The following is a 27,562-nucleotide window of genomic DNA, read 5'->3' as shown; positions in this document are numbered from 1 at the left end:
TGGGATTAAAAGGGGAGATCCCTTCAGAAAGACAGAAACAATAGCAAAGACAAAAAACACTTTTGGAATCTGCTTTTAGTCAACACATAAGGAAAGGGTGCACCGGTCCTGGAAATACTGCAATACCAGGTCAATGCGTGGAGTGGACAGAGCAAGCTCTATTTCCATCTCCCTGTTCTAAAAATCCATTTAATATATGGTCCCCAGATAGGGGACGTATCAGATATTAAACTGATAAGAAAAGATACTACACTTGATCTTAGCCAAAAGGCCGAGAAGCGATAACCCGAACGGGCCGCGCGTTGCCCGAGCCTGCCCGATACTGCTGTTCAGCCCTTGCAGCGATTCAGCCTACTTCTAGGCAATTCCATGGGGCCCTGCAGGCTCACACACTCACAGCTACACGGGAGGTGAATAAAGGCCGGAGAGGAAGCCAGACAGGATTTGCTTCTTTTGCTTGCACCACAATGCAGTGCTGAAAGAGGAGGAATCTACATAAAAACGCCTTCCTGGCAACGCCCAAATGCCCTGCTGCCATGCAGATAAACACTGGCAGCGGCAGCAAGTGCATGCCCACAGCCACCCCTTGTTCCTTCACACCTTGTATCAGCTGTAATCCAGTCCAGTCCAGTGCTGCCTGCTGAGCAGCACTGACCAACACTGCCTGGGCCCAGGCTTTTATCTCTGAGGCCCCATTATGACGTCAGAAAGCTGGCTCTGGAGTCCTGAGGGCTCCACTATGACACGTGCAAAGTTCCGTCTGAACTTTATATAAGACGGTGAGGCTCAGTCAGTCACTCAGTGTTGCCTGAGAGGGCAACACTGCAACAGCCGGCCGCCAGGCTGTCTTTTTTTTGCACAGCTAGTTGCCTCCAGGAGGCCACAAGAGGGAGACAAGGGACTGCAAAATGGAAAATAGGCATCCACCAACTTTACAGACAACTTCTCCTTGCTCCTACAACCTCCATCCTTGCACAGTTTGTTATTCTTCTAGGTAACATAGTAACAAATCCAAATTGCTGCTCTCTTTGTAGGCAAGCAAGGCTTTGTTGCAACTGCAATTCTTACTTCTTCTTGAAATGTAGGGACGACAGTACATTCCATCACATCCATCTAGTGTACACAGGTAGGTCCATTGTGGCGGGCAGGCGAGCGGGCGGGCTGCTTTATTGGCTGTTTGCTGTTCCCCTACTCCACTCCACTATTTGACTGTTGTGCTGCATCAATCAATCAATCAATCAATCAATCAATCAATCAATCAATCAATCAATCAATCAATCAGTGGCTGGCTCAGGTGCAGCTCTTTAACTTACCTAAAAGGGAGGGCGGAGAGAAGACAAGGAAGGTGAATGAGGTGTTCCAATGTGAAATGCCGGAAACACAGAAACACAGACGACACACAACAAGAGGTGGCAATCTATTCATTAATTGCATTTAATCAATGAGCTCATTATCACTCATGCATTGTCCAACAGGTGTTGAAATAATGGGATTAAAAGGGGAGATCCCTTCAGAAAGACAGAAACAATAGCAAAGACAAAAAACACTTTTGGAATCTGCTTTTAGTCAACACATAAGGAAAGGGTGCACCGGTCCTGGAAATACTGCAATACCAGGTCAATGCGTGGAGTGGACAGAGCAAGCTCTATTTCCATCTCCCTGTTCTAAAAATCCATTTAATATATGGTCCCCAGATAGGGGACGTATCAGATATTAAACTGATAAGAACAGATACTACACTTGATCTTAGCCAAAAGGCCGAGAAGCGATAACCCGAACGGGCCGCGCGTTGCCCGAGCCTGCCCGATACTGCTGTTCAGCCCTTGCAGCGATTCAGCCTACTTCTAGGCAATTCCATGGGGCCCTGCAGGCTCACACACTCACAGCTACACGGGAGGTGAATAAAGGCCGGAGAGGAAGCCAGACAGGATTTGCTTCTTTTGCTTGCACCACAATGCAGTGCTGAAAGAGGAGGAATCTACATAAAAACGCCTTCCTGGCAACGCCCAAATGCCCTGCTGCCATGCAGATAAACACTGGCAGCGGCAGCAAGTGCATGCCCACAGCCACCCCTTGTTCCTTCACACCTTGTATCAGCTGTAATCCAGTCCAGTCCAGTGCTGCCTGCTGAGCAGCACTGACCAACACTGCCTGGGCCCAGGCTTTTATCTCTGAGGCCCCATTATGATGTCAGAAAGCTGGCTCTGGAATCCTGAGGGCTCCACTATGACACGTGCAAAGTTCCGTCTGAACTTTATATAAGACGGTGAGGCTCAGTCAGTCACTCAGTGTTGCCTGAGAGGGCAACACTTCAACAGCCGGCCGCCAGGCTGTCTTTTTTTTGCACAGCTAGTTGCCTCCAGGAGGCCACAAGAGGGAGACAAGGGACTGCAAAATGGAAAATAGGCATCCACCAACTTTACAGACAACTTCTCCTTGCTCCTACAACCTCCATCCTTGCACAGTTTGTTATTCTTCTAGGTAACATAGTAACAAATCCAAATTGCTGCTCTCTTTGTAGGCAAGCAAGGCTTTGTTGCAACTGCAATTCTTACTTCTTCTTGAAATGTAGGGACGACAGTACATTCCATCACATCCATCTAGTGTACACAGGTAGGTCCATTGTGGCGGGCAGGCGAGCGGGCGGGCTGCTTTATTGGCTGTTTGCTGTTCCCCTACTCCACTCCACTATTTGACTGTTGTGCTGCATCAATCAATCAATCAATCAATCAATCAATCAATCAATCAATCAATCAATCAATCAGTGGCTGGCTCAGGTGCAGCTCTTTAACTTACCTAAAAGGGAGGGCGGAGAGAAGACAAGGAAGGTGAATGAGGTGTTCCAATGTGAAATGCCGGAAACACAGAAACACAGACGACACACAACAAGAGGTGGCAATCTATTCATTAATTGCATTTAATCAATGAGCTCATTATCACTCATGCATTGTCCAACAGGTGTTGAAATAATGGGATTAAAAGGGGAGATCCCTTCAGAAAGACAGAAACAATAGCAAAGACAAAAAACACTTTTGGAATCTGCTTTTAGTCAACACATAAGGAAAGGGTGCACCGGTCCTGGAAATACTGCAATACCAGGTCAATGCGTGGAGTGGACAGAGCAAGCTCTATTTCCATCTCCCTGTTCTAAAAATCCATTTAATATATGGTCCCCAGATAGGGGACGTATCAGATATTAAACTGATAAGAACAGATACTACACTTGATCTTAGCCAAAAGGCCGAGAAGCGATAACCCGAACGGGCCGCGCGTTGCCCGAGCCTGCCCGATACTGCTGTTCAGCCCTTGCAGCGATTCAGCCTACTTCTAGGCAATTCCATGGGGCCCTGCAGGCTCACACACTCACAGCTACACGGGAGGTGAATAAAGGCCGGAGAGGAAGCCAGACAGGATTTGCTTCTTTTGCTTGCACCACAATGCAGTGCTGAAAGAGGAGGAATCTACATAAAAACGCCTTCCTGGCAACGCCCAAATGCCCTGCTGCCATGCAGATAAACACTGGCAGCGGCAGCAAGTGCATGCCCACAGCCACCCCTTGTTCCTTCACACCTTGTATCAGCTGTAATCCAGTCCAGTCCAGTGCTGCCTGCTGAGCAGCACTGACCAACACTGCCTGGGCCCAGGCTTTTATCTCTGAGGCCCCATTATGATGTCAGAAAGCTGGCTCTGGAATCCTGAGGGCTCCACTATGACACGTGCAAAGTTCCGTCTGAACTTTATATAAGACGGTGAGGCTCAGTCAGTCACTCAGTGTTGCCTGAGAGGGCAACACTGCAACAGCCGGCCGCCAGGCTGTCTTTTTTTTGCACAGCTAGTTGCCTCCAGGAGGCCACAAGAGGGAGACAAGGGACTGCAAAATGGAAAATAGGCATCCACCAACTTTACAGACAACTTCTCCTTGCTCCTACAACCTCCATCCTTGCACAGTTTGTTATTCTTCTAGGTAACATAGTAACAAATCCAAATTGCTGCTCTCTTTGTAGGCAAGCAAGGCTTTGTTGCAACTGCAATTCTTACTTCTTCTTGAAATGTAGGGACGACAGTACATTCCATCACATCCATCTAGTGTACACAGGTAGGTCCATTGTGGCGGGCAGGCGAGCGGGCGGGCTGCTTTATTGGCTGTTTGCTGTTCCCCTACTCCACTCCACTATTTGACTGTTGTGCTGCATCAATCAATCAATCAATCAATCAATCAATCAATCAGTGGCTGGCTCAGGTGCAGCTCTTTAACTTACCTAAAAGGGAGGGCGGAGAGAAGACAAGGAAGGTGAATGAGGTGTTCCAATGTGAAATGCCGGAAACAAAGAAACACAGACGACACACAACAAGAGGTGGCAATCTGTTCATTAATTGCATTTAATCAATGAGCTCATTATCACTCATGCATTGTCCGACAGGTGTTGACATAATGGGATTAAAAGGGGAGATCCCTTCAGAAAGACAGAAACAATAGCAAAGACAAAAAACACTTTTGGAATCTGCTTTTAGTCAACACATAAGGAAAGGGTGCACCGGTCCTGGAAATACTGCAATACCAGGTCAATGCGTGGAGTGGACAGAGCAAGCTCTATTTCCATCTCCCTGTTCTAAAAATCCATTTAATATATGGTCCCCAGACAGGGGACGTATCAGATATTAAACTGATAAGAACAGATACTACACTTGATCTTAGCCAAAAGGCCGAGAAGCGATAACCCGAACGGGCCGCGCGTTGCCCGAGCCTGCCCGATACTGCTGTTCAGCCCTTGCAGCGATTCAGCCTACTTCTAGGCAATTCCATGGGGCCCTGCAGGCTCACACACTCACAGCTACACGGGAGGTGAATAAAGGCCGGAGAGGAAGCCAGACAGGATTTGCTTCTTTTGCTTGCACCACAATGCAGTGCTGAAAGAGGAGGAATCTACATAAAAACGCCTTCCTGGCAACGCCCAAATGCCCTGCTGCCATGCAGATAAACACTGGCAGCGGCAGCAAGTGCATGCCCACAGCCACCCCTTGTTCCTTCACACCTTGTATCAGCTGTAATCCAGTCCAGTCCAGTGCTGCCTGCTGAGCAGCACTGACCAACACTGCCTGGGCCCAGGCTTTTATCTCTGAGGCCCCATTATGATGTCAGAAAGCTGGCTCTGGAATCCTGAGGGCTCCACTATGACACGTGCAAAGTTCCGTCTGAACTTTATATAAGACGGTGAGGCTCAGTCAGTCACTCAGTGTTGCCTGAGAGGGCAACACTGCAACAGCCGGCCGCCAGGCTGTCTTTTTTTTGCACAGCTAGTTGCCTCCAGGAGGCCACAAGAGGGAGACAAGGGACTGCAAAATGGAAAATAGGCATCCACCAACTTTACAGACAACTTCTCCTTGCTCCTACAACCTCCATCCTTGCACAGTTTGTTATTCTTCTAGGTAACATAGTAACAAATCCAAATTGCTGCTCTCTTTGTAGGCAAGCAAGGCTTTGTTGCAACTGCAATTCTTACTTCTTCTTGAAATGTAGGGACGACAGTACATTCCATCACATCCATCTAGTGTACACAGGTAGGTCCATTGTGGCGGGCAGGCGAGCGGGCGGGCTGCTTTATTGGCTGTTTGCTGTTCCCCTACTCCACTCCACTATTTGACTGTTGTGCTGCATCAATCAATCAATCAATCAATCAATCAATCAATCAATCAATCAATCAATCAATCAATCAGTGGCTGGCTCAGGTGCAGCTCTTTAACTTACCTAAAAGGGAGGGCGGAGAGAAGACAAGGAAGGTGAATGAGGTGTTCCAATGTGAAATGCCGGAAACACAGAAACACAGACGACACACAACAAGAGGTGGCAATCTATTCATTAATTGCATTTAATCAATGAGCTCATTATCACTCATGCATTGTCCAACAGGTGTTGAAATAATGGGATTAAAAGGGGAGATCCCTTCAGAAAGACAGAAACAATAGCAAAGACAAAAAACACTTTTGGAATCTGCTTTTAGTCAACACATAAGGAAAGGGTGCACCGGTCCTGGAAATACTGCAATACCAGGTCAATGCGTGGAGTGGACAGAGCAAGCTCTATTTCCATCTCCCTGTTCTAAAAATCCATTTAATATATGGTCCCCAGATAGGGGACGTATCAGATATTAAACTGATAAGAAAAGATACTACACTTGATCTTAGCCAAAAGGCCGAGAAGCGATAACCCGAACGGGCCGCGCGTTGCCCGAGCCTGCCCGATACTGCTGTTCAGCCCTTGCAGCGATTCAGCCTACTTCTAGGCAATTCCATGGGGCCCTGCAGGCTCACACACTCACAGCTACACGGGAGGTGAATAAAGGCCGGAGAGGAAGCCAGACAGGATTTGCTTCTTTTGCTTGCACCACAATGCAGTGCTGAAAGAGGAGGAATCTACATAAAAACGCCTTCCTGGCAACGCCCAAATGCCCTGCTGCCATGCAGATAAACACTGGCAGCGGCAGCAAGTGCATGCCCACAGCCACCCCTTGTTCCTTCACACCTTGTATCAGCTGTAATCCAGTCCAGTCCAGTGCTGCCTGCTGAGCAGCACTGACCAACACTGCCTGGGCCCAGGCTTTTATCTCTGAGGCCCCATTATGACGTCAGAAAGCTGGCTCTGGAATCCTGAGGGCTCCACTATGACACGTGCAAAGTTCCGTCTGAACTTTATATAAGACGGTGAGGCTCAGTCAGTCACTCAGTGTTGCCTGAGAGGGCAACACTGCAACAGCCGGCCGCCAGGCTGTCTTTTTTTTGCACAGCTAGTTGCCTCCAGGAGGCCACAAGAGGGAGACAAGGGACTGCAAAATGGAAAATAGGCATCCACCAACTTTACAGACAACTTCTCCTTGCTCCTACAACCTCCATCCTTGCACAGTTTGTTATTCTTCTAGGTAACATAGTAACAAATCCAAATTGCTGCTCTCTTTGTAGGCAAGCAAGGCTTTGTTGCAACTGCAATTCTTACTTCTTCTTGAAATGTAGGGACGACAGTACATTCCATCACATCCATCTAGTGTACACAGGTAGGTCCATTGTGGCGGGCAGGCGAGCGGGCGGGCTGCTTTATTGGCTGTTTGCTGTTCCCCTACTCCACTCCACTATTTGACTGTTGTGCTGCATCAATCAATCAATCAATCAATCAATCAATCAATCAATCAATCAATCAGTGGCTGGCTCAGGTGCAGCTCTTTAACTTACCTAAAAGGGAGGGCGGAGAGAAGACAAGGAAGGTGAATGAGGTGTTCCAATGTGAAATGCCGGAAACACAGAAACACAGACGACACACAACAAGAGGTGGCAATCTATTCATTAATTGCATTTAATCAATGAGCTCATTATCACTCATGCATTGTCCAACAGGTGTTGAAATAATGGGATTAAAAGGGGAGATCCCTTCAGAAAGACAGAAACAATAGCAAAGACAAAAAACACTTTTGGAATCTGCTTTTAGTCAACACATAAGGAAAGGGTGCACCGGTCCTGGAAATACTGCAATACCAGGTCAATGCGTGGAGTGGACAGAGCAAGCTCTATTTCCATCTCCCTGTTCTAAAAATCCATTTAATATATGGTCCCCAGATAGGGGACGTATCAGATATTAAACTGATAAGAACAGATACTACACTTGATCTTAGCCAAAAGGCCGAGAAGCGATAACCCGAACGGGCCGCGCGTTGCCCGAGCCTGCCCGATACTGCTGTTCAGCCCTTGCAGCGATTCAGCCTACTTCTAGGCAATTCCATGGGGCCCTGCAGGCTCACACACTCACAGCTACACGGGAGGTGAATAAAGGCCGGAGAGGAAGCCAGACAGGATTTGCTTCTTTTGCTTGCACCACAATGCAGTGCTGAAAGAGGAGGAATCTACATAAAAACGCCTTCCTGGCAACGCCCAAATGCCCTGCTGCCATGCAGATAAACACTGGCAGCGGCAGCAAGTGCATGCCCACAGCCACCCCTTGTTCCTTCACACCTTGTATCAGCTGTAATCCAGTCCAGTCCAGTGCTGCCTGCTGAGCAGCACTGACCAACACTGCCTGGGCCCAGGCTTTTATCTCTGAGGCCCCATTATGACGTCAGAAAGCTGGCTCTGGAATCCTGAGGGCTCCACTATGACACGTGCAAAGTTCCGTCTGAACTTTATATAAGACGGTGAGGCTCAGTCAGTCACTCAGTGTTGCCTGAGAGGGCAACACTGCAACAGCCGGCCGCCAGGCTGTCTTTTTTTTGCACAGCTAGTTGCCTCCAGGAGGCCACAAGAGGGAGACAAGGGACTGCAAAATGGAAAATAGGCATCCACCAACTTTACAGACAACTTCTCCTTGCTCCTACAACCTCCATCCTTGCACAGTTTGTTATTCTTCTAGGTAACATAGTAACAAATCCAAATTGCTGCTCTCTTTGTAGGCAAGCAAGGCTTTGTTGCAACTGCAATTCTTACTTCTTCTTGAAATGTAGGGACGACAGTACATTCCATCACATCCATCTAGTGTACACAGGTAGGTCCATTGTGGCGGGCAGGCGAGCGGGCGGGCTGCTTTATTGGCTGTTTGCTGTTCCCCTACTCCACTCCACTATTTGACTGTTGTGCTGCATCAATCAATCAATCAATCAATCAATCAATCAATCAATCAATCAATCAATCAGTGGCTGGCTCAGGTGCAGCTCTTTAACTTACCTAAAAGGGAGGGCGGAGAGAAGACAAGGAAGGTGAATGAGGTGTTCCAATGTGAAATGCCGGAAACACAGAAACACAGACGACACACAACAAGAGGTGGCAATCTATTCATTAATTGCATTTAATCAATGAGCTCATTATCACTCATGCATTGTCCAACAGGTGTTGAAATAATGGGATTAAAAGGGGAGATCCCTTCAGAAAGACAGAAACAATAGCAAAGACAAAAAACACTTTTGGAATCTGCTTTTAGTCAACACATAAGGAAAGGGTGCACCGGTCCTGGAAATACTGCAATACCAGGTCAATGCGTGGAGTGGACAGAGCAAGCTCTATTTCCATCTCCCTGTTCTAAAAATCCATTTAATATATGGTCCCCAGATAGGGGACGTATCAGATATTAAACTGATAAGAACAGATACTACACTTGATCTTAGCCAAAAGGCCGAGAAGCGATAACCCGAACGGGCCGCGCGTTGCCCGAGCCTGCCCGATACTGCTGTTCAGCCCTTGCAGCGATTCAGCCTACTTCTAGGCAATTCCATGGGGCCCTGCAGGCTCACACACTCACAGCTACACGGGAGGTGAATAAAGGCCGGAGAGGAAGCCAGACAGGATTTGCTTCTTTTGCTTGCACCACAATGCAGTGCTGAAAGAGGAGGAATCTACATAAAAACGCCTTCCTGGCAACGCCCAAATGCCCTGCTGCCATGCAGATAAACACTGGCAGCGGCAGCAAGTGCATGCCCACAGCCACCCCTTGTTCCTTCACACCTTGTATCAGCTGTAATCCAGTCCAGTCCAGTGCTGCCTGCTGAGCAGCACTGACCAACACTGCCTGGGCCCAGGCTTTTATCTCTGAGGCCCCATTATGATGTCAGAAAGCTGGCTCTGGAATCCTGAGGGCTCCACTATGACACGTGCAAAGTTCCGTCTGAACTTTATATAAGACGGTGAGGCTCAGTCAGTCACTCAGTGTTGCCTGAGAGGGCAACACTGCAACAGCCGGCCGCCAGGCTGTCTTTTTTTTGCACAGCTAGTTGCCTCCAGGAGGCCACAAGAGGGAGACAAGGGACTGCAAAATGGAAAATAGGCATCCACCAACTTTACAGACAACTTCTCCTTGCTCCTACAACCTCCATCCTTGCACAGTTTGTTATTCTTCTAGGTAACATAGTAACAAATCCAAATTGCTGCTCTCTTTGTAGGCAAGCAAGGCTTTGTTGCAACTGCAATTCTTACTTCTTCTTGAAATGTAGGGACGACAGTACATTCCATCACATCCATCTAGTGTACACAGGTAGGTCCATTGTGGCGGGCAGGCGAGCGGGCGGGCTGCTTTATTGGCTGTTTGCTGTTCCCCTACTCCACTCCACTATTTGACTGTTGTGCTGCATCAATCAATCAATCAATCAATCAATCAATCAATCAATCAATCAATCAATCAATCAATCAATCAATGGCTGGCTCAGGTGCAGCTCTTTAACTTACCTAAAAGGGAGGGCGGAGAGAAGACAAGGAAGGTGAATGAGGTGTTCCAATGTGAAATGCCGGAAACACAGAAACACAGACGACACACAACAAGAGGTGGCAATCTATTCATTAATTGCATTTAATCAATGAGCTCATTATCACTCATGCATTGTCCAACAGGTGTTGAAATAATGGGATTAAAAGGGGAGATCCCTTCAGAAAGACAGAAACAATAGCAAAGACAAAAAACACTTTTGGAATCTGCTTTTAGTCAACACATAAGGAAAGGGTGCACCGCTCCTGGAAATACTGCAATACCAGGTCAATGCGTGGAGTGGACAGAGCAAGCTCTATTTCCATCTCCCTGTTCTAAAAATCCATTTAATATATGGTCCCCAGATAGGGGACGTATCAGATATTAAACTGATAAGAACAGATACTACACTTGATCTTAGCCAAAAGGCCGAGAAGCGATAACCCGAACGGGCCGCGCGTTGCCCGAGCCTGCCCGATACTGCTGTTCAGCCCTTGCAGCGATTCAGCCTACTTCTAGGCAATTCCATGGGGCCCTGCAGGCTCACACACTCACAGCTACACGGGAGGTGAATAAAGGCCGGAGAGGAAGCCAGACAGGATTTGCTTCTTTTGCTTGCACCACAATGCAGTGCTGAAAGAGGAGGAATCTACATAAAAACGCCTTCCTGGCAACGCCCAAATGCCCTGCTGCCATGCAGATAAACACTGGCAGCGGCAGCAAGTGCATGCCCACAGCCACCCCTTGTTCCCCTTCACACCTTGTATCAGCTGTAATCCAGTCCAGTCCAGTGCTGCCTGCTGAGCAGCACTGACCAACACTGCCTGGGCCCAGGCTTTTATCTCTGAGGCCCCATTATGATGTCAGAAAGCTGGCTCTGGAATCCTGAGGGCTCCACTATGACACGTGCAAAGTTCCGTCTGAACTTTATATAAGACGGTGAGGCTCAGTCAGTCACTCAGTGTTGCCTGAGAGGGCAACACTGCAACAGCCGGCCGCCAGGCTGTCTTTTTTTTGCACAGCTAGTTGCCTCCAGGAGGCCACAAGAGGGAGACAAGGGACTGCAAAATGGAAAATAGGCATCCACCAACTTTACAGACAACTTCTCCTTGCTCCTACAACCTCCATCCTTGCACAGTTTGTTATTCTTCTAGGTAACATAGTAACAAATCCAAATTGCTGCTCTCTTTGTAGGCAAGCAAGGCTTTGTTGCAACTGCAATTCTTACTTCTTCTTGAAATGTAGGGACGACAGTACATTCCATCACATCCATCTAGTGTACACAGGTAGGTCCATTGTGGCGGGCAGGCGAGCGGGCGGGCTGCTTTATTGGCTGTTTGCTGTTCCCCTACTCCACTCCACTATTTGACTGTTGTGCTGCATCAATCAATCAATCAATCAATCAATCAATCAATCAATCAATCAATCAATCAATCAGTGGCTGGCTCAGGTGCAGCTCTTTAACTTACCTAAAAGGGAGGGCGGAGAGAAGACAAGGAAGGTGAATGAGGTGTTCCAATGTGAAATGCCGGAAACACAGAAACACAGACGACACACAACAAGAGGTGGCAATCTATTCATTAATTGCATTTAATCAATGAGCTCATTATCACTCATGCATTGTCCAACAGGTGTTGAAATAATGGGATTAAAAGGGGAGATCCCTTCAGAAAGACAGAAACAATAGCAAAGACAAAAAACACTTTTGGAATCTGCTTTTAGTCAACACATAAGGAAAGGGTGCACCGGTCCTGGAAATACTGCAATACCAGGTCAATGCGTGGAGTGGACAGAGCAAGCTCTATTTCCATCTCCCTGTTCTAAAAATCCATTTAATATATGGTCCCCAGATAGGGGACGTATCAGATATTAAACTGATAAGAACAGATACTACACTTGATCTTAGCCAAAAGGCCGAGAAGCGATAACCCGAACGGGCCGCGCGTTGCCCGAGCCTGCCCGATACTGCTGTTCAGCCCTTGCAGCGATTCAGCCTACTTCTAGGCAATTCCATGGGGCCCTGCAGGCTCACACACTCACAGCTACACGGGAGGTGAATAAAGGCCGGAGAGGAAGCCAGACAGGATTTGCTTCTTTTGCTTGCACCACAATGCAGTGCTGAAAGAGGAGGAATCTACATAAAAACGCCTTCCTGGCAACGCCCAAATGCCCTGCTGCCATGCAGATAAACACTGGCAGCGGCAGCAAGTGCATGCCCACAGCCACCCCTTGTTCCCCTTCACACCTTGTATCAGCTGTAATCCAGTCCAGTCCAGTGCTGCCTGCTGAGCAGCACTGACCAACACTGCCTGGGCCCAGGCTTTTATCTCTGAGGCCCCATTATGATGTCAGAAAGCTGGCTCTGGAATCCTGAGGGCTCCACTATGACACGTGCAAAGTTCCGTCTGAACTTTATATAAGACGGTGAGGCTCAGTCAGTCACTCAGTGTTGCCTGAGAGGGCAACACTGCAACAGCCGGCCGCCAGGCTGTCTTTTTTTTGCACAGCTAGTTGCCTCCAGGAGGCCACAAGAGGGAGACAAGGGACTGCAAAATGGAAAATAGGCATCCACCAACTTTACAGACAACTTCTCCTTGCTCCTACAACCTCCATCCTTGCACAGTTTGTTATTCTTCTAGGTAACATAGTAACAAATCCAAATTGCTGCTCTCTTTGTAGGCAAGCAAGGCTTTGTTGCAACTGCAATTCTTACTTCTTCTTGAAATGTAGGGACGACAGTACATTCCATCACATCCATCTAGTGTACACAGGTAGGTCCATTGTGGCGGGCAGGCGAGCGGGCGGGCTGCTTTATTGGCTGTTTGCTGTTCCCCTACTCCACTCCACTATTTGACTGTTGTGCTGCATCAATCAATCAATCAATCAATCAATCAATCAATCAATCAATCAATCAATCAATCAATCAATCAGTGGCTGGCTCAGGTGCAGCTCTTTAACTTACCTAAAAGGGAGGGCGGAGAGAAGACAAGGAAGGTGAATGAGGTGTTCCAATGTGAAATGCCGGAAACACAGAAACACAGACGACACACAACAAGAGGTGGCAATCTATTCATTAATTGCATTTAATCAATGAGCTCATTATCACTCATGCATTGTCCAACAGGTGTTGAAATAATGGGATTAAAAGGGGAGATCCCTTCAGAAAGACAGAAACAATAGCAAAGACAAAAAACACTTTTGGAATCTGCTTTTAGTCAACACATAAGGAAAGGGTGCACCGGTCCTGGAAATACTGCAATACCAGGTCAATGCGTGGAGTGGACAGAGCAAGCTCTATTTCCATCTCCCTGTTCTAAAAATCCATTTAATATATGGTCCCCAGATAGGGGACGTATCAGATATTAAACTGATAAGAACAGATACTACACTTGATCTTAGCCAAAAGGCCGAGAAGCGATAACCCGAACGGGCCGCGCGTTGCCCGAGCCTGCCCGATACTGCTGTTCAGCCCTTGCAGCGATTCAGCCTACTTCTAGGCAATTCCATGGGGCCCTGCAGGCTCACACACTCACAGCTACACGGGAGGTGAATAAAGGCCGGAGAGGAAGCCAGACAGGATTTGCTTCTTTTGCTTGCACCACAATGCAGTGCTGAAAGAGGAGGAATCTACATAAAAACGCCTTCCTGGCAACGCCCAAATGCCCTGCTGCCATGCAGATAAACACTGGCAGCGGCAGCAAGTGCATGCCCACAGCCACCCCTTGTTCCTTCACACCTTGTATCAGCTGTAATCCAGTCCAGTCCAGTGCTGCCTGCTGAGCAGCACTGACCAACACTGCCTGGGCCCAGGCTTTTATCTCTGAGGCCCCATTATGACGTCAGAAAGCTGGCTCTGGAATCCTGAGGGCTCCACTATGACACGTGCAAAGTTCCGTCTGAACTTTATATAAGACGGTGAGGCTCAGTCAGTCACTCAGTGTTGCCTGAGAGGGCAACACTGCAACAGCCGGCCGCCAGGCTGTCTTTTTTTTGCACAGCTAGTTGCCTCCAGGAGGCCACAAGAGGGAGACAAGGGACTGCAAAATGGAAAATAGGCATCCACCAACTTTACAGACAACTTCTCCTTGCTCCTACAACCTCCATCCTTGCACAGTTTGTTATTCTTCTAGGTAACATAGTAACAAATCCAAATTGCTGCTCTCTTTGTAGGCAAGCAAGGCTTTGTTGCAACTGCAATTCTTACTTCTTCTTGAAATGTAGGGACGACAGTACATTCCATCACATCCATCTAGTGTACACAGGTAGGTCCATTGTGGCGGGCAGGCGAGCGGGCGGGCTGCTTTATTGGCTGTTTGCTGTTCCCCTACTCCACTCCACTATTTGACTGTTGTGCTGCATCAATCAATCAATCAATCAATCAATCAATCAATCAATCAATCAATCAGTGGCTGGCTCAGGTGCAGCTCTTTAACTTACCTAAAAGGGAGGGCGGAGAGAAGACAAGGAAGGTGAATGAGGTGTTCCAATGTGAAATGCCGGAAACACAGAAACACAGACGACACACAACAAGAGGTGGCAATCTATTCATTAATTGCATTTAATCAATGAGCTCATTATCACTCATGCATTGTCCAACAGGTGTTGAAATAATGGGATTAAAAGGGGAGATCCCTTCAGAAAGACAGAAACAATAGCAAAGACAAAAAACACTTTTGGAATCTGCTTTTAGTCAACACATAAGGAAAGGGTGCACCGGTCCTGGAAATACTGCAATACCAGGTCAATGCGTGGAGTGGACAGAGCAAGCTCTATTTCCATCTCCCTGTTCTAAAAATCCATTTAATATATGGTCCCCAGATAGGGGACGTATCAGATATTAAACTGATAAGAACAGATACTACACTTGATCTTAGCCAAAAGGCCGAGAAGCGATAACCCGAACGGGCCGCGCGTTGCCCGAGCCTGCCCGATACTGCTGTTCAGCCCTTGCAGCGATTCAGCCTACTTCTAGGCAATTCCATGGGGCCCTGCAGGCTCACACACTCACAGCTACACGGGAGGTGAATAAAGGCCGGAGAGGAAGCCAGACAGGATTTGCTTCTTTTGCTTGCACCACAATGCAGTGCTGAAAGAGGAGGAATCTACATAAAAACGCCTTCCTGGCAACGCCCAAATGCCCTGCTGCCATGCAGATAAACACTGGCAGCGGCAGCAAGTGCATGCCCACAGCCACCCCTTGTTCCTTCACACCTTGTATCAGCTGTAATCCAGTCCAGTCCAGTGCTGCCTGCTGAGCAGCACTGACCAACACTGCCTGGGCCCAGGCTTTTATCTCTGAGGCCCCATTATGATGTCAGAAAGCTGGCTCTGGAATCCTGAGGGCTCCACTATGACACGTGCAAAGTTCCGTCTGAACTTTATATAAGACGGTGAGGCTCAGTCAGTCACTCAGTGTTGCCTGAGAGGGCAACACTGCAACAGCCGGCCGCCAGGCTGTCTTTTTTTTGCACAGCTAGTTGCCTCCAGGAGGCCACAAGAGGGAGACAAGGGACTGCAAAATGGAAAATAGGCATCCACCAACTTTACAGACAACTTCTCCTTGCTCCTACAACCTCCATCCTTGCACAGTTTGTTATTCTTCTAGGTAACATAGTAACAAATCCAAATTGCTGCTCTCTTTGTAGGCAAGCAAGGCTTTGTTGCAACTGCAATTCTTACTTCTTCTTGAAATGTAGGGACGACAGTACATTCCATCACATCCATCTAGTGTACACAGGTAGGTCCATTGTGGCGGGCAGGCGAGCGGGCGGGCTGCTTTATTGGCTGTTTGCTGTTCCCCTACTCCACTCCACTATTTGACTGTTGTGCTGCATCAATCAATCAATCAATCAATCAATCAATCAATCAATCAATCAATCAATCAATCAATCAATCAATGGCTGGCTCAGGTGCAGCTCTTTAACTTACCTAAAAGGGAGGGCGGAGAGAAGACAAGGAAGGTGAATGAGGTGTTCCAATGTGAAATGCCGGAAACACAGAAACACAGACGACACACAACAAGAGGTGGCAATCTATTCATTAATTGCATTTAATCAATGAGCTCATTATCACTCATGCATTGTCCAACAGGTGTTGAAATAATGGGATTAAAAGGGGAGATCCCTTCAGAAAGACAGAAACAATAGCAAAGACAAAAAACACTTTTGGAATCTGCTTTTAGTCAACACATAAGGAAAGGGTGCACCGGTCCTGGAAATACTGCAATACCAGGTCAATGCGTGGAGTGGACAGAGCAAGCTCTATTTCCATCTCCCTGTTCTAAAAATCCATTTAATATATGGTCCCCAGATAGGGGACGTATCAGATATTAAACTGATAAGAACAGATACTACACTTGATCTTAGCCAAAAGGCCGAGAAGCGATAACCCGAACGGGCCGCGCGTTGCCCGAGCCTGCCCGATACTGCTGTTCAGCCCTTGCAGCGATTCAGCCTACTTCTAGGCAATTCCATGGGGCCCTGCAGGCTCACACACTCACAGCTACACGGGAGGTGAATAAAGGCCGGAGAGGAAGCCAGACAGGATTTGCTTCTTTTGCTTGCACCACAATGCAGTGCTGAAAGAGGAGGAATCTACATAAAAACGCCTTCCTGGCAACGCCCAAATGCCCTGCTGCCATGCAGATAAACACTGGCAGCGGCAGCAAGTGCATGCCCACAGCCACCCCTTGTTCCCCTTCACACCTTGTATCAGCTGTAATCCAGTCCAGTCCAGTGCTGCCTGCTGAGCAGCACTGACCAACACTGCCTGGGCCCAGGCTTTTATCTCTGAGGCCCCATTATGATGTCAGAAAGCTGGCTCTGGAATCCTGAGGGCTCCACTATGACACGTGCAAAGTTCCGTCTGAACTTTATATAAGACGGTGAGGCTCAGTCAGTCACTCAGTGTTGCCTGAGAGGGCAACACTGCAACAGCCGGCCGCCAGGCTGTCTTTTTTTTGCACAGCTAGTTGCCTCCAGGAGGCCACAAGAGGGAGACAAGGGACTGCAAAATGGAAAATAGGCATCCACCAACTTTACAGACAACTTCTCCTTGCTCCTACAACCTCCATCCTTGCACAGTTTGTTATTCTTCTAGGTAACATAGTAACAAATCCAAATTGCTGCTCTCTTTGTAGGCAAGCAAGGCTTTGTTGCAACTGCAATTCTTACTTCTTCTTGAAATGTAGGGACGACAGTACATTCCATCACATCCATCTAGTGTACACAGGTAGGTCCATTGTGGCGGGCAGGCGAGCGGGCGGGCTGCTTTATTGGCTGTTTGCTGTTCCCCTACTCCACTCCACTATTTGACTGTTGTGCTGCATCAATCAATCAATCAATCAATCAATCAATCAATCAATCAATCAATCAATCAATCAATCAATCAGTGGCTGGCTCAGGTGCAGCTCTTTAACTTACCTAAAAGGGAGGGCGGAGAGAAGACAAGGAAGGTGAATGAGGTGTTCCAATGTGAAATGCCGGAAACACAGAAACACAGACGACACACAACAAGAGGTGGCAATCTATTCATTAATTGCATTTAATCAATGAGCTCATTATCACTCATGCATTGTCCAACAGGTGTTGAAATAATGGGATTAAAAGGGGAGATCCCTTCAGAAAGACAGAAACAATAGCAAAGACAAAAAACACTTTTGGAATCTGCTTTTAGTCAACACATAAGGAAAGGGTGCACCGGTCCTGGAAATACTGCAATACCAGGTCAATGCGTGGAGTGGACAGAGCAAGCTCTATTTCCATCTCCCTGTTCTAAAAATCCATTTAATATATGGTCCCCAGATAGGGGACGTATCAGATATTAAACTGATAAGAACAGATACTACACTTGATCTTAGCCAAAAGGCCGAGAAGCGATAACCCGAACGGGCCGCGCGTTGCCCGAGCCTGCCCGATACTGCTGTTCAGCCCTTGCAGCGATTCAGCCTACTTCTAGGCAATTCCATGGGGCCCTGCAGGCTCACACACTCACAGCTACACGGGAGGTGAATAAAGGCCGGAGAGGAAGCCAGACAGGATTTGCTTCTTTTGCTTGCACCACAATGCAGTGCTGAAAGAGGAGGAATCTACATAAAAACGCCTTCCTGGCAACGCCCAAATGCCCTGCTGCCATGCAGATAAACACTGGCAGCGGCAGCAAGTGCATGCCCACAGCCACCCCTTGTTCCTTCACACCTTGTATCAGCTGTAATCCAGTCCAGTCCAGTGCTGCCTGCTGAGCAGCACTGACCAACACTGCCTGGGCCCAGGCTTTTATCTCTGAGGCCCCATTATGATGTCAGAAAGCTGGCTCTGGAATCCTGAGGGCTCCACTATGACACGTGCAAAGTTCCGTCTGAACTTTATATAAGACGGTGAGGCTCAGTCAGTCACTCAGTGTTGCCTGAGAGGGCAACACTGCAACAGCCGGCCGCCAGGCTGTCTTTTTTTTGCACAGCTAGTTGCCTCCAGGAGGCCACAAGAGGGAGACAAGGGACTGCAAAATGGAAAATAGGCATCCACCAACTTTACAGACAACTTCTCCTTGCTCCTACAACCTCCATCCTTGCACAGTTTGTTATTCTTCTAGGTAACATAGTAACAAATCCAAATTGCTGCTCTCTTTGTAGGCAAACAAGGCTTTGTTGCAACTGCAATTCTTACTTCTTCTTGAAATGTAGGGACGACAGTACATTCCATCACATCCATCTAGTGTACACAGGTAGGTCCATTGTGGCGGGCAGGCGAGCGGGCGGGCTGCTTTATTGGCTGTTTGCTGTTCCCCTACTCCACTCCACTATTTGACTGTTGTGCTGCATCAATCAATCAATCAATCAATCAATCAATCAATCAATCAATCAATCAGTGGCTGGCTCAGGTGCAGCTCTTTAACTTACCTAAAAGGGAGGGCGGAGAGAAGACAAGGAAGGTGAATGAGGTGTTCCAATGTGAAATGCCGGAAACACAGAAACACAGACGACACACAACAAGAGGTGGCAATCTATTCATTAATTGCATTTAATCAATGAGCTCATTATCACTCATGCATTGTCCAACAGGTGTTGAAATAATGGGATTAAAAGGGGAGATCCCTTCAGAAAGACAGAAACAATAGCAAAGACAAAAAACACTTTTGGAATCTGCTTTTAGTCAACACATAAGGAAAGGGTGCACCGGTCCTGGAAATACTGCAATACCAGGTCAATGCGTGGAGTGGACAGAGCAAGCTCTATTTCCATCTCCCTGTTCTAAAAATCCATTTAATATATGGTCCCCAGATAGGGGACGTATCAGATATTAAACTGATAAGAACAGATACTACACTTGATCTTAGCCAAAAGGCCGAGAAGCGATAACCCGAACGGGCCGCGCGTTGCCCGAGCCTGCCCGATACTGCTGTTCAGCCCTTGCAGCGATTCAGCCTACTTCTAGGCAATTCCATGGGGCCCTGCAGGCTCACACACTCACAGCTACACGGGAGGTGAATAAAGGCCGGAGAGGAAGCCAGACAGGATTTGCTTCTTTTGCTTGCACCACAATGCAGTGCTGAAAGAGGAGGAATCTACATAAAAACGCCTTCCTGGCAACGCCCAAATGCCCTGCTGCCATGCAGATAAACACTGGCAGCGGCAGCAAGTGCATGCCCACAGCCACCCCTTGTTCCTTCACACCTTGTATCAGCTGTAATCCAGTCCAGTCCAGTGCTGCCTGCTGAGCAGCACTGACCAACACTGCCTGGGCCCAGGCTTTTATCTCTGAGGCCCCATTATGATGTCAGAAAGCTGGCTCTGGAATCCTGAGGGCTCCACTATGACACGTGCAAAGTTCCGTCTGAACTTTATATAAGACGGTGAGGCTCAGTCAGTCACTCAGTGTTGCCTGAGAGGGCAACACTGCAACAGCCGGCCGCCAGGCTGTCTTTTTTTTGCACAGCTAGTTGCCTCCAGGAGGCCACAAGAGGGAGACAAGGGACTGCAAAATGGAAAATAGGCATCCACCAACTTTACAGACAACTTCTCCTTGCTCCTACAACCTCCATCCTTGCACAGTTTGTTATTCTTCTAGGTAACATAGTAACAAATCCAAATTGCTGCTCTCTTTGTAGGCAAGCAAGGCTTTGTTGCAACTGCAATTCTTACTTCTTCTTGAAATGTAGGGACGACAGTACATTCCATCACATCCATCTAGTGTACACAGGTAGGTCCATTGTGGCGGGCAGGCGAGCGGGCGGGCTGCTTTATTGGCTGTTTGCTGTTCCCCTACTCCACTCCACTATTTGACTGTTGTGCTGCATCAATCAATCAATCAATCAATCAATCAATCAATCAATCAATCAATCAATCAATCAATCAATCAGTGGCTGGCTCAGGTGCAGCTCTTTAACTTACCTAAAAGGGAGGGCGGAGAGAAGACAAGGAAGGTGAATGAGGTGTTCCAATGTGAAATGCCGGAAACACAGAAACACAGACGACACACAACAAGAGGTGGCAATCTATTCATTAATTGCATTTAATCAATGAGCTCATTATCACTCATGCATTGTCCAACAGGTGTTGAAATAATGGGATTAAAAGGGGAGATCCCTTCAGAAAGACAGAAACAATAGCAAAGACAAAAAACACTTTTGGAATCTGCTTTTAGTCAACACATAAGGAAAGGGTGCACCGGTCCTGGAAATACTGCAATACCAGGTCAATGCGTGGAGTGGACAGAGCAAGCTCTATTTCCATCTCCCTGTTCTAAAAATCCATTTAATATATGGTCCCCAGATAGGGGACGTATCAGATATTAAACTGATAAGAACAGATACTACACTTGATCTTAGCCAAAAGGCCGAGAAGCGATAACCCGAACGGGCCGCGCGTTGCCCGAGCCTGCCCGATACTGCTGTTCAGCCCTTGCAGCGATTCAGCCTACTTCTAGGCAATTCCATGGGGCCCTGCAGGCTCACACACTCACAGCTACACGGGAGGTGAATAAAGGCCGGAGAGGAAGCCAGACAGGATTTGCTTCTTTTGCTTGCACCACAATGCAGTGCTGAAAGAGGAGGAATCTACATAAAAACGCCTTCCTGGCAACGCCCAAATGCCCTGCTGCCATGCAGATAAACACTGGCAGCGGCAGCAAGTGCATGCCCACAGCCACCCCTTGTTCCTTCACACCTTGTATCAGCTGTAATCCAGTCCAGTCCAGTGCTGCCTGCTGAGCAGCACTGACCAACACTGCCTGGGCCCAGGCTTTTATCTCTGAGGCCCCATTATGATGTCAGAAAGCTGGCTCTGGAATCCTGAGGGCTCCACTATGACACGTGCAAAGTTCCGTCTGAACTTTATATAAGACGGTGAGGCTCAGTCAGTCACTCAGTGTTGCCTGAGAGGGCAACACTGCAACAGCCGGCCGCCAGGCTGTCTTTTTTTTGCACAGCTAGTTGCCTCCAGGAGGCCACAAGAGGGAGACAAGGGACTGCAAAATGGAAAATAGGCATCCACCAACTTTACAGACAACTTCTCCTTGCTCCTACAACCTCCATCCTTGCACAGTTTGTTATTCTTCTAGGTAACATAGTAACAAATCCAAATTGCTGCTCTCTTTGTAGGCAAGCAAGGCTTTGTTGCAACTGCAATTCTTACTTCTTCTTGAAATGTAGGGACGACAGTACATTCCATCACATCCATCTAGTGTACACAGGTAGGTCCATTGTGGCGGGCAGGCGAGCGGGCGGGCTGCTTTATTGGCTGTTTGCTGTTCCCCTACTCCACTCCACTATTTGACTGTTGTGCTGCATCAATCAATCAATCAATCAATCAATCAATCAATCAATCAATCAATCAATCAGTGGCTGGCTCAGGTGCAGCTCTTTAACTTACCTAAAAGGGAGGGCGGAGAGAAGACAAGGAAGGTGAATGAGGTGTTCCAATGTGAAATGCCGGAAACACAGAAACACAGACGACACACAACAAGAGGTGGCAATCTATTCATTAATTGCATTTAATCAATGAGCTCATTATCACTCATGCATTGTCCAACAGGTGTTGAAATAATGGGATTAAAAGGGGAGATCCCTTCAGAAAGACAGAAACAATAGCAAAGACAAAAAACACTTTTGGAATCTGCTTTTAGTCAACACATAAGGAAAGGGTGCACCGGTCCTGGAAATACTGCAATACCAGGTCAATGCGTGGAGTGGACAGAGCAAGCTCTATTTCCATCTCCCTGTTCTAAAAATCCATTTAATATATGGTCCCCAGATAGGGGACGTATCAGATATTAAACTGATAAGAACAGATACTACACTTGATCTTAGCCAAAAGGCCGAGAAGCGATAACCCGAACGGGCCGCGCGTTGCCCGAGCCTGCCCGATACTGCTGTTCAGCCCTTGCAGCGATTCAGCCTACTTCTAGGCAATTCCATGGGGCCCTGCAGGCTCACACACTCACAGCTACACGGGAGGTGAATAAAGGCCGGAGAGGAAGCCAGACAGGATTTGCTTCTTTTGCTTGCACCACAATGCAGTGCTGAAAGAGGAGGAATCTACATAAAAACGCCTTCCTGGCAACGCCCAAATGCCCTGCTGCCATGCAGATAAACACTGGCAGCGGCAGCAAGTGCATGCCCACAGCCACCCCTTGTTCCTTCACACCTTGTATCAGCTGTAATCCAGTCCAGTCCAGTGCTGCCTGCTGAGCAGCACTGACCAACACTGCCTGGGCCCAGGCTTTTATCTCTGAGGCCCCATTATGATGTCAGAAAGCTGGCTCTGGAATCCTGAGGGCTCCACTATGACACGTGCAAAGTTCCGTCTGAACTTTATATAAGACGGTGAGGCTCAGTCAGTCACTCAGTGTTGCCTGAGAGGGCAACACTGCAACAGCCGGCCGCCAGGCTGTCTTTTTTTTGCACAGCTAGTTGCCTCCAGGAGGCCACAAGAGGGAGACAAGGGACTGCAAAATGGAAAATAGGCATCCACCAACTTTACAGACAACTTCTCCTTGCTCCTACAACCTCCATCCTTGCACAGTTTGTTATTCTTCTAGGTAACATAGTAACAAATCCAAATTGCTGCTCTCTTTGTAGGCAAGCAAGGCTTTGTTGCAACTGCAATTCTTACTTCTTCTTGAAATGTAGGGACGACAGTACATTCCATCACATCCATCTAGTGTACACAGGTAGGTCCATTGTGGCGGGCAGGCGAGCGGGCGGGCTGCTTTATTGGCTGTTTGCTGTTCCCCTACTCCACTCCACTATTTGACTGTTGTGCTGCATCAATCAATCAATCAATCAATCAATCAATCAATCAATCAATCAATCAATCAGTGGCTGGCTCAGGTGCAGCTCTTTAACTTACCTAAAAGGGAGGGCGGAGAGAAGACAAGGAAGGTGAATGAGGTGTTCCAATGTGAAATGCCGGAAACACAGAAACACAGACGACACACAACAAGAGGTGGCAATCTATTCATTAATTGCATTTAATCAATGAGCTCATTATCACTCATGCATTGTCCAACAGGTGTTGAAATAATGGGATTAAAAGGGGAGATCCCTTCAGAAAGACAGAAACAATAGCAAAGACAAAAAACACTTTTGGAATCTGCTTTTAGTCAACACATAAGGAAAGGGTGCACCGGTCCTGGAAATACTGCAATACCAGGTCAATGCGTGGAGTGGACAGAGCAAGCTCTATTTCCATCTCCCTGTTCTAAAAATCCATTTAATATATGGTCCCCAGATAGGGGACGTATCAGATATTAAACTGATAAGAACAGATACTACACTTGATCTTAGCCAAAAGGCCGAGAAGCGATAACCCGAACGGGCCGCGCGTTGCCCGAGCCTGCCCGATACTGCTGTTCAGCCCTTGCAGCGATTCAGCCTACTTCTAGGCAATTCCATGGGGCCCTGCAGGCTCACACACTCACAGCTAGAAGCCAGACAGGATTTGCTTCTTTTGCTTGCACCACAATGCAGTGCTGAAAGAGGAGGAATCTACATAAAAACGCCTTCCTGGCAACGCCCAAATGCCCTGCTGCCATGCAGATAAACACTGGCAGCGGCAGCAAGTGCATGCCCACAGCCACCCCTTGTTCCTTCACACCTTGTATCAGCTGTAATCCAGTCCAGTCCAGTGCTGCCTGCTGAGCAGCACTGACCAACACTGCCTGGGCCCAGGCTTTTATCTCTGAGGCCCCATTATGATGTCAGAAAGCTGGCTCTGGAATCCTGAGGGCTCCACTATGACACGTGCAAAGTTCCGTCTGAACTTTATATAAGACGGTGAGGCTCAGTCAGTCACTCAGTGTTGCCTGAGAGGGCAACACTGCAACAGCCGGCCGCCAGGCTGTCTTTTTTTTGCACAGCTAGTTGCCTCCAGGAGGCCACAAGAGGGAGACAAGGGACTGCAAAATGGAAAATAGGCATCCACCAACTTTACAGACAACTTCTCCTTGCTCCTACAACCTCCATCCTTGCACAGTTTGTTATTCTTCTAGGTAACATAGTAACAAATCCAAATTGCTGCTCTCTTTGTAGGCAAGCAAGGCTTTGTTGCAACTGCAATTCTTACTTCTTCTTGAAATGTAGGGACGACAGTACATTCCATCACATCCATCTAGTGTACACAGGTAGGTCCATTGTGGCGGGCAGGCGAGCGGGCGGGCTGCTTTATTGGCTGTTTGCTGTTCCCCTACTCCACTCCACTATTTGACTGTTGTGCTGCATCAATCAATCAATCAATCAATCAATCAATCAATCAATCAATCAATCAATCAATCAATCAATCAATCAATCAATCAATCAATCAATCAATCAATCAGTGGCTGGCTCAGGTGCAGCTCTTTAACTTACCTAAAAGGGAGGGCGGAGAGAAGACAAGGAAGGTGAATGAGGTGTTCCAATGTGAAATGCCGGAAACACAGAAACACAGACGACACACAACAAGAGGTGGCAATCTATTCATTAATTGCATTTAATCAATGAGCTCATTATCACTCATGCATTGTCCAACAGGTGTTGAAATAATGGGATTAAAAGGGGAGATCCCTTCAGAAAGACAGAAACAATAGCAAAGACAAAAAACACTTTTGGAATCTGCTTTTAGTCAACACATAAGGAAAGGGTGCACCGGTCCTGGAAATACTGCAATACCAGGTCAATGCGTGGAGTGGACAGAGCAAGCTCTATTTCCATCTCCCTGTTCTAAAAATCCATTTAATATATGGTCCCCAGATAGGGGACGTATCAGATATTAAACTGATAAGAACAGATACTACACTTGATCTTAGCCAAAAGGCCGAGAAGCGATAACCCGAACGGGCCGCGCGTTGCCCGAGCCTGCCCGATACTGCTGTTCAGCCCTTGCAGCGATTCAGCCTACTTCTAGGCAATTCCATGGGGCCCTGCAGGCTCACACACTCACAGCTACACGGGAGGTGAATAAAGGCCGGAGAGGAAGCCAGACAGGATTTGCTTATTTTGCTTGCACCACAATGCAGTGCTGAAAGAGGAGGAATCTACATAAAAACGCCTTCCTGGCAACGCCCAAATGCCCTGCTGCCATGCAGATAAACACTGGCAGCGGCAGCAAGTGCATGCCCACAGCCACCCCTTGTTCCTTCACACCTTGTATCAGCTGTAATCCAGTCCAGTCCAGTGCTGCCTGCTGAGCAGCACTGACCAACACTGCCTGGGCCCAGGCTTTTATCTCTGAGGCCCCATTATGATGTCAGAAAGCTGGCTCTGGAATCCTGAGGGCTCCACTATGACACGTGCAAAGTTCCGTCTGAACTTTATATAAGACGGTGAGGCTCAGTCAGTCACTCAGTGTTGCCTGAGAGGGCAACACTGCAACAGCCGGCCGCCAGGCTGTCTTTTTTTTGCACAGCTAGTTGCCTCCAGGAGGCCACAAGAGGGAGACAAGGGACTGCAAAATGGAAAATAGGCATCCACCAACTTTACAGACAACTTCTCCTTGCTCCTACAACCTCCATCCTTGCACAGTTTGTTATTCTTCTAGGTAACATAGTAACAAATCCAAATTGCTGCTCTCTTTGTAGGCAAGCAAGGCTTTGTTGCAACTGCAATTCTTACTTCTTCTTGAAATGTAGGGACGACAGTACATTCCATCACATCCATCTAGTGTACACAGGTAGGTCCATTGTGGCGGGCAGGCGAGCGGGCGGGCTGCTTTATTGGCTGTTTGCTGTTCCCCTACTCCACTCCACTATTTGACTGTTGTGCTGCATCAATCAATCAATCAATCAATCAATCAATCAATCAATCAATCAATCAATCAATCAGTGGCTGGCTCAGGTGCAGCTCTTTAACTTACCTAAAAGGGAGGGCGGAGAGAAGACAAGGAAGGTGAATGAGGTGTTCCAATGTGAAATGCCGGAAACACAGAAACACAGACGACACACAACAAGAGGTGGCAATCTATTCATTAATTGCATTTAATCAATGAGCTCATTATCACTCATGCATTGTCCAACAGGTGTTGAAATAATGGGATTAAAAGGGGAGATCCCTTCAGAAAGACAGAAACAATAGCAAAGACAAAAAACACTTTTGGAATCTGCTTTTAGTCAACACATAAGGAAAGGGTGCACCGGTCCTGGAAATACTGCAATACCAGGTCAATGCGTGGAGTGGACAGAGCAAGCTCTATTTCCATCTCCCCGTTCTAAAAATCCATTTAATATATGGTCCCCAGATAGGGGACGTATCAGATATTAAACTGATAAGAACAGATACTACACTTGATCTTAGCCAAAAGGCCGAGAAGCGATAACCCGAACGGGCCGCGCGTTGCCCGAGCCTGCCCGATACTGCTGTTCAGCCCTTGCAGCGATTCAGCCTACTTCTAGGCAATTCCATGGGGCCCTGCAGGCTCACACACTCACAGCTAGAAGCCAGACAGGATTTGCTTCTTTTGCTTGCACCACAATGCAGTGCTGAAAGAGGAGGAATCTACATAAAAACGCCTTCCTGGCAACGCCCAAATGCCCTGCTGCCATGCAGATAAACACTGGCAGCGGCAGCAAGTGCATGCCCACAGCCACCCCTTGTTCCGTATCAGCTGTAATCCAGTCCAGTCCAGTGCTGCCTGCTGAGCAGCACTGACCAACACTGCCTGGGCCCAGGCTTTTATCTCTGAGGCCCCATTATGATGTCAGAAAGCTGGCTCTGGAATCCTGAGGGCTCCACTATGACACGTGCAAAGTTCCGTCTGAACTTTATATAAGACGGTGAGGCTCAGTCAGTCACTCAGTGTTGCCTGAGAGGGCAACACTGCAACAGCCGGCCGCCAGGCTGTCTTTTTTTTGCACAGCTAGTTGCCTCCAGGAGGCCACAAGAGGGAGA

At 47.8% G+C, this 27,562-nt stretch overlaps 19 non-coding genes across 19 annotated transcripts; all 19 read right to left on the bottom strand.

Annotated features, from left to right (window-relative positions):
- Nucleotides 1–92: 92 nt before the first annotated feature.
- Nucleotides 93–283, bottom strand: LOC142687145 (U2 spliceosomal RNA). Its single transcript, XR_012856419.1, has one exon. It is a non-coding gene; the product is annotated as a U2 spliceosomal RNA (small nuclear RNA).
- Nucleotides 284–1,579: 1,296 nt separating this feature from the next.
- On the bottom strand, nucleotides 1,580–1,770 carry LOC142687068 (U2 spliceosomal RNA). Its single transcript, XR_012856349.1, has one exon. It is a non-coding gene; the product is annotated as a U2 spliceosomal RNA (small nuclear RNA).
- A 1,292-nt stretch (nucleotides 1,771–3,062) lies between these two features.
- LOC142687067 (U2 spliceosomal RNA) lies at nucleotides 3,063–3,253 on the bottom strand. Its single transcript, XR_012856348.1, has one exon. It is a non-coding gene; the product is annotated as a U2 spliceosomal RNA (small nuclear RNA).
- Nucleotides 3,254–4,525: 1,272 nt separating this feature from the next.
- Nucleotides 4,526–4,716, bottom strand: LOC142687132 (U2 spliceosomal RNA). The gene has a single exon (XR_012856407.1). It is a non-coding gene; the product is annotated as a U2 spliceosomal RNA (small nuclear RNA).
- A 1,296-nt stretch (nucleotides 4,717–6,012) lies between these two features.
- On the bottom strand, nucleotides 6,013–6,203 carry LOC142687144 (U2 spliceosomal RNA). The gene has a single exon (XR_012856418.1). It is a non-coding gene; the product is annotated as a U2 spliceosomal RNA (small nuclear RNA).
- A 1,284-nt stretch (nucleotides 6,204–7,487) lies between these two features.
- On the bottom strand, nucleotides 7,488–7,678 carry LOC142687066 (U2 spliceosomal RNA). Its single transcript, XR_012856347.1, has one exon. It is a non-coding gene; the product is annotated as a U2 spliceosomal RNA (small nuclear RNA).
- Nucleotides 7,679–8,966: 1,288 nt separating this feature from the next.
- On the bottom strand, nucleotides 8,967–9,157 carry LOC142687065 (U2 spliceosomal RNA). Its single transcript, XR_012856346.1, has one exon. It is a non-coding gene; the product is annotated as a U2 spliceosomal RNA (small nuclear RNA).
- A 1,300-nt stretch (nucleotides 9,158–10,457) lies between these two features.
- Nucleotides 10,458–10,648, bottom strand: LOC142686983 (U2 spliceosomal RNA). Its single transcript, XR_012856272.1, has one exon. It is a non-coding gene; the product is annotated as a U2 spliceosomal RNA (small nuclear RNA).
- Nucleotides 10,649–11,942: 1,294 nt separating this feature from the next.
- On the bottom strand, nucleotides 11,943–12,133 carry LOC142687064 (U2 spliceosomal RNA). The gene has a single exon (XR_012856345.1). It is a non-coding gene; the product is annotated as a U2 spliceosomal RNA (small nuclear RNA).
- Nucleotides 12,134–13,435: 1,302 nt separating this feature from the next.
- LOC142687061 (U2 spliceosomal RNA) lies at nucleotides 13,436–13,626 on the bottom strand. The gene has a single exon (XR_012856343.1). It is a non-coding gene; the product is annotated as a U2 spliceosomal RNA (small nuclear RNA).
- Nucleotides 13,627–14,910: 1,284 nt separating this feature from the next.
- On the bottom strand, nucleotides 14,911–15,101 carry LOC142687060 (U2 spliceosomal RNA). Its single transcript, XR_012856342.1, has one exon. It is a non-coding gene; the product is annotated as a U2 spliceosomal RNA (small nuclear RNA).
- A 1,300-nt stretch (nucleotides 15,102–16,401) lies between these two features.
- Nucleotides 16,402–16,592, bottom strand: LOC142687059 (U2 spliceosomal RNA). Its single transcript, XR_012856341.1, has one exon. It is a non-coding gene; the product is annotated as a U2 spliceosomal RNA (small nuclear RNA).
- Nucleotides 16,593–17,894: 1,302 nt separating this feature from the next.
- On the bottom strand, nucleotides 17,895–18,085 carry LOC142687058 (U2 spliceosomal RNA). The gene has a single exon (XR_012856340.1). It is a non-coding gene; the product is annotated as a U2 spliceosomal RNA (small nuclear RNA).
- Nucleotides 18,086–19,369: 1,284 nt separating this feature from the next.
- Nucleotides 19,370–19,560, bottom strand: LOC142687057 (U2 spliceosomal RNA). The gene has a single exon (XR_012856339.1). It is a non-coding gene; the product is annotated as a U2 spliceosomal RNA (small nuclear RNA).
- Nucleotides 19,561–20,860: 1,300 nt separating this feature from the next.
- Nucleotides 20,861–21,051, bottom strand: LOC142687056 (U2 spliceosomal RNA). The gene has a single exon (XR_012856338.1). It is a non-coding gene; the product is annotated as a U2 spliceosomal RNA (small nuclear RNA).
- A 1,288-nt stretch (nucleotides 21,052–22,339) lies between these two features.
- Nucleotides 22,340–22,530, bottom strand: LOC142687055 (U2 spliceosomal RNA). The gene has a single exon (XR_012856337.1). It is a non-coding gene; the product is annotated as a U2 spliceosomal RNA (small nuclear RNA).
- A 1,288-nt stretch (nucleotides 22,531–23,818) lies between these two features.
- Nucleotides 23,819–24,009, bottom strand: LOC142687054 (U2 spliceosomal RNA). Its single transcript, XR_012856336.1, has one exon. It is a non-coding gene; the product is annotated as a U2 spliceosomal RNA (small nuclear RNA).
- A 1,305-nt stretch (nucleotides 24,010–25,314) lies between these two features.
- Nucleotides 25,315–25,505, bottom strand: LOC142687053 (U2 spliceosomal RNA). The gene has a single exon (XR_012856335.1). It is a non-coding gene; the product is annotated as a U2 spliceosomal RNA (small nuclear RNA).
- A 1,292-nt stretch (nucleotides 25,506–26,797) lies between these two features.
- On the bottom strand, nucleotides 26,798–26,988 carry LOC142687104 (U2 spliceosomal RNA). The gene has a single exon (XR_012856382.1). It is a non-coding gene; the product is annotated as a U2 spliceosomal RNA (small nuclear RNA).
- Between the last annotated feature and the right edge of the window lie 574 nt (nucleotides 26,989–27,562).

Source organism: Rhinoderma darwinii (genome assembly GCF_050947455.1).
Source record: "Rhinoderma darwinii isolate aRhiDar2 chromosome 5 unlocalized genomic scaffold, aRhiDar2.hap1 SUPER_5_unloc_19, whole genome shotgun sequence".
NCBI lineage: Eukaryota > Metazoa > Chordata > Amphibia > Anura > Rhinodermatidae > Rhinoderma > Rhinoderma darwinii.
This window is presented reverse-complemented; position numbering and strand designations above follow the sequence as displayed.